We start from the raw sequence: 11233 nt of genomic DNA, 5'->3' as shown, positions 1-11233 counted from the left end.
ATGATTAAAAGTGGGAGATAAAGAAAGCAGACAGATCAGAGTAGTGTGATTATAAGGATCCTGGGAAGAAGAGAAAGCCAGAACTTATTATTTAAAAGTTGCCAATTATTTAAAAATAGAAAGAAGAATAGAGAAATATTGAAAAGAGTGATCATCTTAAATATGTGCATCAAACTCTGCTCTTTTCAAATTCCTTTTGCAAGTACCATTACTTCTGAAAATGCCTGAAAAGTGGAATGGATATCCTAAGAGTTTTATCCCTGAAAAAAAAACTTGCCCAGTTGATGGTGGAATGGGCATTAAACCAAAGTATTGCCCCACTGGAAAAATCACAGTAGATGCACCTTACCAGGGAAGAGCCCCCCACATTGCTCTTCCTCATACACTGGGGAAAGGCATAAAGATGAGGCAGGAAGGATCCCACTCCTATCCTTCCACTGGTATGGTGGAAAGGAAAAGGCAGGCTGGGACCTCCAGACACCCATCAGAAGTGGGAAAAAGAAAAGTGGTTCAGGGGAAAAGAGCAAGTGTGGATGAGCTATTGTCTTCATCACTAATTACCGGGCAACCACAGAATGGTGTAAAAATGAAATCTTTTTCAAATCACATAGTAGAAATAAATAATCACTTTTTTTTTCTCATTAGCTTTTCCTCTCCTTAACTTAAGAAGAATGTTTTGGAATCTCATATATCCCATGGTGGAAGCAATGATCAACAATGTCTCCCACTTAAGTTTGCTTCAACACTATTTTCGGTATGAGTCCATTTATATACATTATTATATACTACATATACTAATATGTTGTGCTCCAGGATACCTGCCAAAACATAATATTTAAATAGAATCCAGTCTTAGACATTCAAAATGCAGAGGTTATAGGTGAAAATCACTCATCATACCAAGGAACAAGATCTCAAACTGAACCAACAGATGCCAACATTAAGAGAGCACAGCTGTTAGAATTATCTGACAAAAATTAAAGTAGCCATTATATTAAAAAATACTTTAACAAGCAATTGAGAACACATTTGGGATAAATTAAAAAAAATAGCAATCTTTGGAAATAAAATAGAAAATCTCCAGATATGAAGGAGAATCAAATTCAGTCTGTACAATTGAAATATGCTATCACTAAAATAAAACCTCAAAGGAGGAGGGCTCAGAAGAAGAAAATACAAGAGAAAGTTAGGGATAGAACAATATAAATTACCCAATCTAAACAACCACTAAAAAATTGCCTGTACAATATGAATAGAACTTCTGGGACCTGTGAAGCTATAACAAAATATCTTATTTTTTATCATTAGAGTCCCAGAGAGAAAGAGGAAAAAAAGGCTGAAATGTTATTTGAGGTATTTGACTAAATAATGGCTAAAAATGTCCTAAATTTGACCAAAATATAAGCCTACAACTTCAAGTACCTGAACTACTTCAAACTGTATAAACTACACTAAGGCACATCCTAATAAAGCTTCTGAAAACTGAAGACACGAAAAAGTCTTGAAAGCAGCAAAAGAAAACATAAACATTATCCAGAGAGGAAAATGAATTCAATGACAGTACATCTCTCATTAGAAACTACAGAAGTGGCACATTTTTCAAGTACTAAAAGAAAACTGTCAATCCAGATTTCTATATTTAGTAAAAATATGCTTCAGGAATGAAAAGGTAATGAAGACATTAGCAGATGAAGGGAAACTAAGAGAATTTTTCATGAGAAGACCTACCCTAAAAGAATGGCTGAAGAAAGATCTCTAAACAGAAAGTAAGTGATAAAAGCAGAAATTTGAGAATATCAGAAAGGAAGATAGTAAGAGTAAAGGTAGGAATAAATACAATAGACTTTCTTTTTCCTTTTTGAATTTTCCTCTTGAGTTTTATAAATTGTGTTAGATGGTTGGAGAAAAATTTTAATACTATCTGATAGGGTTTTCAATATGTGTACAATTAATATGATCTTGTATTATAAGGGGGGAGGTTTAAAGGAACATAAATTTCTTCTAATTAATTTGAATATATATATATATGCACCTACATACACATTTATAAAATAAGAAATGTATAAAGAGACATACTTTAACCACTTAAAACCACTATATATATATATATATATATATATATATATATAATAAGTTGTATTTTTAATTAACATTTTTTTATTTTAGAGAGAAAGAGAGAGGGAGAGGACAGAGGGAAAGAAAGAGAATCCCAAACAAGCTCCATGCTCAGCACAGAGCCTGATGTGGGGCTCGATCTCACAACCCTAGGACGATGACCTAAGCTGAAATCAAGAGTTGGATGTTCGGGGCGCCTGATTGGCTCATTCGGTTGGGCATCCAACTTCGGCTCAGGTCATGATCTCACAGCTTGTGAGTTCAGGCCCTGCATCAGGCTCTGTGCTGACAGCTTGGAGCCTGGAGCCTGCTTCAGATTCTGTGTCTCCCTCTTTCTCTGTGCTTCTCCTGCTCATGCTCTGACTCTCTCTCTCTCAAAAATAAATAAACATTAAAAAAAATTACTTAAAAAAAAGAGTTGGATGCTCAAACAACTGAGCCACTCAGGTGCTCCAAAAATTGTATTTTTAAAAAATGTTTAACTAAACTACAATATGGCAATAAAAGAAAACAGAACAAAAATATTAAGAACAAACAAGAGAAAAAATAAAATTGTAGATGTATGCCTTAAAATAGGAATAATTACATTAAATGTAAATGAATTAAATACAGTAATTAAAAGACAGAGATTGTCAAGGAGAAAAAATATGATTTATTTGTATGCTGTCTAAAAGAAACTCACTTCAAATATAGTGATATACATAGATTGAAAACAAAAGGATGGAAAAGGTACAATCAGTCAAAGTAGGAGAGAAATATCAATATGTAAATTTTATTTCCGAGCAAAAAAATGCATATAAAGCAACATCATCTGATGTTGAAGATCGATACATCAAGAAGACATAGCCATTCTAAAAGTGCATGCATCAAACAATGATGATGTAAATTATGAAAAAAAAAAAAAAGCCTGAGAGGTAAAAGAGAAATAGGCAAATCTGCAATTATAATTAGGGACTTCAACACCTCCCTCTCAACAATTGAGAGAAAATCTGCAAGTAAATAAAAGAACTCTACAGAGTTCTCAACCAAGAGGAACCAATAAACACTTATTGAATCTGATACCCAAAAAGAGCAGAATAAACTCTTGTCAATAATACACCATTTAATAAATATAGACTATATCTTTGGCCATGAGACAAACCTCAACAAATCAAAAAAATTGAAATCATACAGATTTCAATTTTCTGACCATAAATCTTGAAATCAATGTTAGAACACTAACAGAAAAACCTCCAAATAATCAGAAACTAAAAACTGCATGTTTAGATAATTCATCGCTCATAGAGAAAGTATCAAGAAAAAATTTTTTTAAAGTACATGAGTTGAATGAAAACAAAAAGACAACATATAAAAGTTTGAAGATCACAGAGAAAGCAGTGTTAAGAGGGAAACTTTTAGCATTAAATGTTTACTTTTTTTATATGCTGGTCCAAGGCTTGCCAGTAACTTGGTCAAATGGCCAGGCCATTATCTGTAACCCATGAATAAGGTTTATAACTGCAGCAATTCCTGTTAATGCTTGGGAGTATGTTAATGCTTGGGAGTAATGTTAATGCTTGGGAGTAAAGTCTAAGAAAGGTATACATAGACAATATATCAACACCAATAAATTTGGTAGCAGAGGCCTTAACAGAAGTTTATAGAAACCCAATTCATAATCAGGCTAGGTCAAGGATTCTGGATCTGGTATCCTCAGACCTAAGACCAGAGAGCCATTTCCTCTCACCTTGGTGCCAGGGATTGTGTGCACCTGTGCACCAACATCTAAAGGCCCAAGAAATACAAATTTCTCATCTTCCCATGAACTTCTAACCTCGGCATAGGCCCTCTGGTCTCTCCTGGGGACACTTACCAACCACTAGTCTTGTTTATTTCTGAACACCGAGAGGTCTGAGCAAAAGAGAGTTCTTCCAACATACCCTCAGATCCACATGGAGAAGCAGAGGACACAGTTCCTTTATCCATCATTGGGGCTGGCAAAGTATAAACTTGAGTAGGGTCACCCTGTCAGTACTTGGCCATGAGTTTTCTGGGGTAGGAGGCAGGAGTGGAGAGCCAGGAAGAGCAGTAGTCTGGATAAACAGCTATTTCCCAGCCAAGGCACCCAGGGATGGCACAGGTTGGGCTCATTCAAGCAGAACCTAGGCTTCTCCTCTTAAAAGGCTATTGTAGCAGCTGTCTGGATTCTATTTTCCTGGCAGCGGCTGCTGTCAGGGCAATTTGAAAGAGAGATTTTTAGTAATACATCCCCTACACCATGCCACTCTCCCTAACTTTAACAAGATTATCTCTGAAGGGCATTTAATTAAGTCTCTAAGGTCTCCTCAGGGTCATTGGGCAAAGTGATCTCAAAGGGCTCTACATCCTTCTGAAATTTCAACAATGTGCTGCATTTCAGGGAGTTTATTAGTGCAAGAGACCTGCTTAGAGTTACTCAACCCACCAACAGTCCTCTCATCCCATTGTTAGAGCACTGCAAGCATTAGCTAGGGAATTCCTCCCTCAGTTTTTTTCTGAACTCCTCATGGTATCTAAACCACAGAGCTTAGCCAGGGAACTGGAGACTAAAGAGAAGTTACAGAATTACTCCAAAACCCAATATCACATGAACAATCCTTTAACATCTTCCAAGAATGCCCTGTAGCTTCTGCTGGCATTTCTCAAGACCTATTGTCTTGGCAAACAAACTCCATGGCATCCTCTAGCACCTTCCATGACCTATGGGCAAAATACCCTGCAGGACCTTCACACTCTTGCAAATTATCTGCTGAGAACCTATCTGGACTGTTCTATGTTTTCTACTAGCACCTCCCAAAGGTGACTCATGGAATCTTCAGGTGTTTTGCTTTTCCAGAGTAGCATTGTGCTTAATTGACTACCTGCTTGATGTGCCAATTTGCCAGGAATTCAGTAGAGCTGAAGAGAACCAAGCTCGTAGGTGTCGAAGAAATCAGTTAAGATAACAAACCAAAATTAAATAATAGTCAAGTTTTTAAACAGTGCAACAATATAAACATGAGGCTAAGCCAAAGAAGGCACTGGCTACTCCCTGCTTTATTTTCTACCATGGAATAGCATCAATGAGGGGGTCAGTGAGATCAAATGTAGGGATTGTCTCACTGCTAAGGGAGCCCTGAACAAAAAGCTTCTACAGTTTACAAACTAGAGGGGCTAGGGAGGATTGAAGGAAGACCTAGTAATGGAAAAGTACTGAGCCAGAGGGAAGAAAAATTGTCTTCAAAATTCTTTCTCTCCTTTCCGTGATAAGGAGGTCTCAGAAGAAGCACTTGAGGAAGTCATTGGCTGAAGGCCCCAGATTAAGAGACCTCTGAGTGGAGGTGCCTGTGGGCTAGGAATACAGCTGTAAGGGCACAGCCAGCCAGGGGCCTTGAGTCCTGAACACAACTCCTTTCAGGGACTGTACTGCACTGGCTGTGCACCAAGTCTGCTGTGAGGAGAGCAGGTAAAGCCTTTTAAATTGCCTGTGGTTGGGCCTGGAAAATTGCACATAGGTTAGTAACAAGGAGCTGGTCTCCTTAGATATGAGAGAAAAATAACTAAATACATACATACATATATACATACATACATACATACCAGAGTAAGACAAATCTAAAAAAAAGGAGAAAAGAAATAATAAAGATAAGAGCAGATCAATTAAAATTAAAGCAGGCAAACAATAAAGAATCAATGAATTAAAGTTAAGTTCTTTAAAAGAATCAATAAAATTGACAGACTGCTAGTAAGCATAACAATTAAAAAAAGACACAAATCTCCAATATCAGAAATGAAAGTAGTGATATTTCTGTAGATCCTAAAGACTTCAAAATGATAATAACGGAATACTATGAAGAATTAAATACACATAAATTTTACATTTCAGGTGAAATGGGCCAATTCCTCAAAATCTAACTCAATATATCAAAAAAAAAAAAATTCCCAGGATATCAAGCTGGTTTAAGCACTCAAAAATCAAACAGTTCAATCAGCCATGTCAACAGGTTACAGAAGAGAAAGTATTTAACAATATCAATTGGTGCATAAGAGCATATTTTATGAAATCTAACAACTTATGATTTTTAAATTCTCAGTAAGCTATAAGTAGAGAGGGGAAATCCTCAATTTAATGAAGATCATCTTCATTAAAACAATATTTTAATTTATATCATATAAATTTATATGTAGAAAAACTATAATTTATATCATATTTAATGGTGAAAAACTACAATTTATATCATATTTAATGGTGAAGGACTGAATGTGCTTCCCCCTTAAATTGAGAACAAGGCAAGGATCCCTTCTCTCACCACTGTAATTCAACACAGTACTGGAAGTTCCAGCCAGCACAATAAGACAGTAAAAGGAAATGAAAGACATATAGTTTGGAAAAAAAATTAAACTGTTTCCATTTTCAATTGACCTGATGGTCTACACAGAAAATCTCAGGATGCCTGGGTGACTCAGTCAGTTAAGCCTTCGACTTCAGCTCAGGTCATGATCTTACAGTTAGTGAGTTCAAGCCCCACATTGGGCTCTGTGCTGACAGCTCAGGGCCTAGAGCCTACTTCCTATACTGTGTTTCCCTCTCTCTCTTGTTCCCTCCCCTGCTTGTGCTGTCTCTATCTCTCATAAATAAATAAACATTAAAAAAAAAGAAAAGAAAACCCCAATGATTCTACAAACAAGAAATTTTGAAACTAATAAATGAGCTCACCAAATTTGTAGAACACAAGGTTAACATATAAAAATTAACTACATCTTGACGAAGTTCCAATAGTTTCTTTTTGCTTTTGTTTCTCTTGCCTCAGGAAAATATCTATAAATAAGAAAATATCTATAAATATAAGAATCTAGGATTCTGATGATTTCCTGGCTCACATTTAGGTCTTTCATCCATTTTGAATTTCTTTTTATGTATGGTGTAAGAAAGTAGTCCAGTTTCATCCTTTTGCATGTTTCTGTCCAGTTTTCCCAAAAGCATTTGTGGAAGAGACTATCTTTTTCCCGTTGGATATTCTTTTCTGCTTTGCCAAAGATGAATTAACTATATAGTTGTGGCTTCCTTCCTGAATTCTATTTTGTTCTATTATTGGTTCTATTCTGTTCTGCTGAACTACATGTCTATTTTTGTGCCACTGCCATACTGTTTTGATCACTATAGCTTTTTAATATTACTTGAAGTCTGGAATTGTGATACTTCCAGCTTTGATTTTCTTTTTCAAGGTTGCTTTGGCTTTCAGGGTCTTTTGAGGTTCCATACAGACTGAAATAAGTCAGAGAAATACAAACATGATTTCATTCATATGTGGAATTTAAGAAAGAAAACAAGCAAGAAAAGGAGAAAGAAAAGAGAGAGAGACAAACAAAGAAACAGAGTATTAACTTAGAAAACAAACTGGGAGGGGATTTGGTGGGAGCTGGGTGGAATAGGTGATGGGGACTAAGGTGTGCAATTGTGATGAGCACCGGGTAGTATACGGAAGTGTTGAATAACTAAATCTCACACCTGAAACTAATATTACACTGTATTCTAATTAACTGGAGTGTAAATAATAAGTTAAAAAATTTCATTATATTTTATACAAACACAATTGACATATTGAAACTAAAATTAAAAATACAATTTACAGTTGATCAAAAAAAAATATTTAGGTATAAATCCATCAAAACATATGCAGGACTTATATACTGAAAAGCATAAAATTCTGATAAAAAACAAAATAAAAATAAATAGAGATGTCTTTGTTCATATCAAATAATTGAACTTCATCAAAATGAAAAGTTTTCCACTGCAAACAACCCTACTAAGAGGATGAAAAAACCAGCTACCAACTAGGTGAAAATATTTGCAAAGCACATATTTGCAAAGGACTCAGATAAAAAATATGAAAAAACCTGACATTAAAGAAACAACCAATCCAAGTAGAAAATGAGCAAAAGATACATAGAGGCATTTCACCAAAGGGAATATTCAGCTGACAAATAAGCACAAGCACATGAAAAGATGTCCAACATCACTTGCCATTAGGGAAATGCAAATTAAGATCACAATGACGTATCAATAAACATCTATTAGAAGAGTTAAAATAAAACATAGTAGCAATAACAAATACTGGTGAGTCTGTGAAGACACTGTATATCTCAAATACTGCTGGTTGGAATGTGAAATGTTATAACTACCCTGGAAGAGTTTACAGTTGGTGTCTTAAAAAACTAAACATAATAAATAACTGCCCTACTTGGCATTTATCCCAGAGACACAAATATCTGCACATGTATACTAACGAGCCTGACTCTCTGATGACAGCTTCCACGTGGTGTTGCTTCCCTCCTTTGCCTTCTGCCCCACATCAGTTAAGAACTAGTGAGAAAGCCTGGGGCTCCCTCCTTAGGTCCTGCTGGGAAGGTCAGAACCTGAGAGCTGAGAAAAGCAGCACCCAGGGGAAAACAAGATCAAAAGTCAAACAACTAAGCTACACCAGAAACTAATAAAAAATAAAAAGTAAACAAGCATAATTTAATAAGGTAAAAATCAATTATAGAAAAATATTGTTCTGTGAATACCAAGAAAATGAAATTGGCACTTGTAATTCAATGAAAATTGGGATTGAGAAAGGAGACAAAGATTATGAATAGAGGCAATAAAACATAGAAAAATACAAAATATTATGTATGACTTTGTATATATATTTGACAATCTACAGAAAATGGATGTTCTCCCTGGGGTGACAAATGATTTTAAATAGCTCAAAAAGAAATAGAAAACTTGAAGAGACTAATTAAACTTTGAAGATATTGTAAAGATAGCTAGGGCCAGTTGTACAATTTAGCAAATTAAGAAGAAAAAACATTCACTACATGTGGTGCTAGCTCTCCAGATTTCTGTTTTCTTCACAAGCCATGCTAGGCCCATACAGAAGCAACTGTCTAGCAGACCCTCGGTGGGCACTGATCTTGACACCACTTACTCTTGTGTGGGTGTCTTCCAGCACCAGAAAGTGGAAATAATTGCCAATGATAAGGGAAACTGAACCACCCGGTTATATCTACTTTACTGACACTGGTCATGTCGGTGCTGCTACAAAGAATCAAGTTGCAATAAACCCCACCAACACAGTTTTTGATACCAAATGCCTGATTGGATGTACGTTTGATGATGCTGTTGTCCAATCTGATATGAGACAGTGGTCTTTCATGGTGGTGAATGATGCTGGAAGCCCAAGGTCCAAGTAGAATACAAGGAAGAAAAAAAGTTTCTATCCAGAGGGGGTGTCCTCTAATGGTTTTGACAAAGATAAAGGAAACTGCAGAGCCATACCCTGGGAAAACTGTTACCAATGCAGTTGTCACAGTACCTGTTTACCTTAATAACTCAGAATCAGGCTACCAGAGATGCTAGAACTGTTGCTGTTCTCAATGAACTTAGAATCATCAATGAGTCAACTGCTGTTACTATTGCTTACATCTTAGACAAAAAGGTTAAAGCTGAAAGAAATGTGCTTATCTTTGACTTAGGAGGTGACACTTTTGATGTGTCCATCTTCACTATTGAAGATGGGATCTTTGGAATAAAATCTATAGCTGGAGACACAAACTTAGGTAGAGAAGACTTTGACAAGAGAATGGTCAACCATGTTATTGCTGTGTTCAATCACAAACGTAAGAAGGACATCAGCCAGTACATACTGCTTGTGAACATGCTACGTGTACTTGTCTCCAGTAACCATGCCAGTATAGAGTTTGATTCTCTGTATGAAAGACTTGACTTATATATCTCTAATAATCATGCCCAATATGAAGAATTAAATGCTGACCTGTTCTTTGGCACCCTGAACCCTATAGAGAAAGCCCTTCATGATGCCAAGCTAGGCAAGTCTCATATCCATGATTTATTGTCCTGGTGGGTGGTTATACCCATATCCCCAGTGTTCAGAAACTTCTGAAAAACATCTTCAATGGGAAAGAAACGAATAAGAGCATCAACCCTGATGAGGCTGTTGCTTATGGTGTAGCTGTCCAGGCAGCCGTCCTTTCTGGAGACAAATTTGAAAATGTTAAAGATTTGCTGCTGTTGGATGTCACTCCTTCTCTTAGCTTTGAAACTTCTGGAGGAGTCATGACTGTCCTCATCAAGTGCAATACTACCAAACATATGCAAACCTTCACTACCTACTCTGACAACCAGGTGTGCTCACTCACCACCTGTTCAGTTCAGGTGCTCATTCATCTTTATGAAGGTGAGCATGTCATGACTGAGGATAACAGCCTACTTGGCAAGTTTGAAGTCATAGCATATCTTCTGCCCCCTGTTCTGTACCTCAGATTGAAGTCACTTTTGATATTGATGATAATAGCATCCTCGGTGTCTCTGCTGTGGATAAGAGTATGGAAAAAGAGAACAAGTTTACCACTAGTAATTACAAGGGTCATTTGAGCAAGGAAGATATTGAGCATATGGTCAGGAAGCTGAGAAGTACAAAGCCAAAAATGAGAAGCAGCAGGACAATGTATCTTCTGAGAGTTCACTTGAATCTTATGCATTCAACATGAAAGCGACTGTTGAAGATGAAAAACTTCACGACAAACAGTAGATTCTTGGCAAGTGTAACAAAATCATCAACCAGCTTGATAAGAACCAGACTGCAGAGAAGGAAGAATTTGACATCATAAGAGCTGAAGAAAGTCTGCAACTCCATCATTACCCAACTGTTACCAGAGTGCAGGAGGCATGCCAGGAGAAATGCCTGGGAGCTTCTCTGGTGGTGGAGCTCCTGCATCTGGTGGTGCCTCCTCTGGATCCACCATCAAAGAGGTTGAGTAAGCCAACCTGAGAATAGACCTAGCATTGTTCCACATAAAACATTTGAAGGACCCAAATTTGTAGCAAATTCCATGGCAGTTTTAAAGTCGAGCTGCTATTGTAAATAAACTGGGCATCTTGATACTTGAATATGGAATAAGTGCACAGGGGAAAGAAATAAACATTGCACTTTATAAGCGCTGTATTCTAGGTGGCAAATGCGATGCCTTAAATAAAACTGTACTTAAAATTGAAAAAAAATAAAAAAGGAAAACACAAACTATCAAAATTTAACTTACGTTCCTGAAAACAACAGCG

The 11233-nt window shown here is 36.5% G+C and overlaps 1 pseudogene; it reads left to right on the top strand.

Annotated features, from left to right (window-relative positions):
• Nucleotides 1–9044: 9044 nt before the first annotated feature.
• Nucleotides 9045–10936, top strand: LOC102966975 (annotated as a pseudogene).
• The last annotated feature ends 297 nt before the right edge of the window (nt 10937–11233 follow it).

Source organism: Panthera tigris, chromosome C1 (assembly GCF_018350195.1).
Source record: "Panthera tigris isolate Pti1 chromosome C1, P.tigris_Pti1_mat1.1, whole genome shotgun sequence".
Classification (NCBI taxonomy): domain Eukaryota; kingdom Metazoa; phylum Chordata; class Mammalia; order Carnivora; family Felidae; genus Panthera; species Panthera tigris.
The sequence above is the reverse complement of the archived record's forward strand: the minus strand, read 5'-3'. Positions and strand labels throughout refer to the sequence as shown.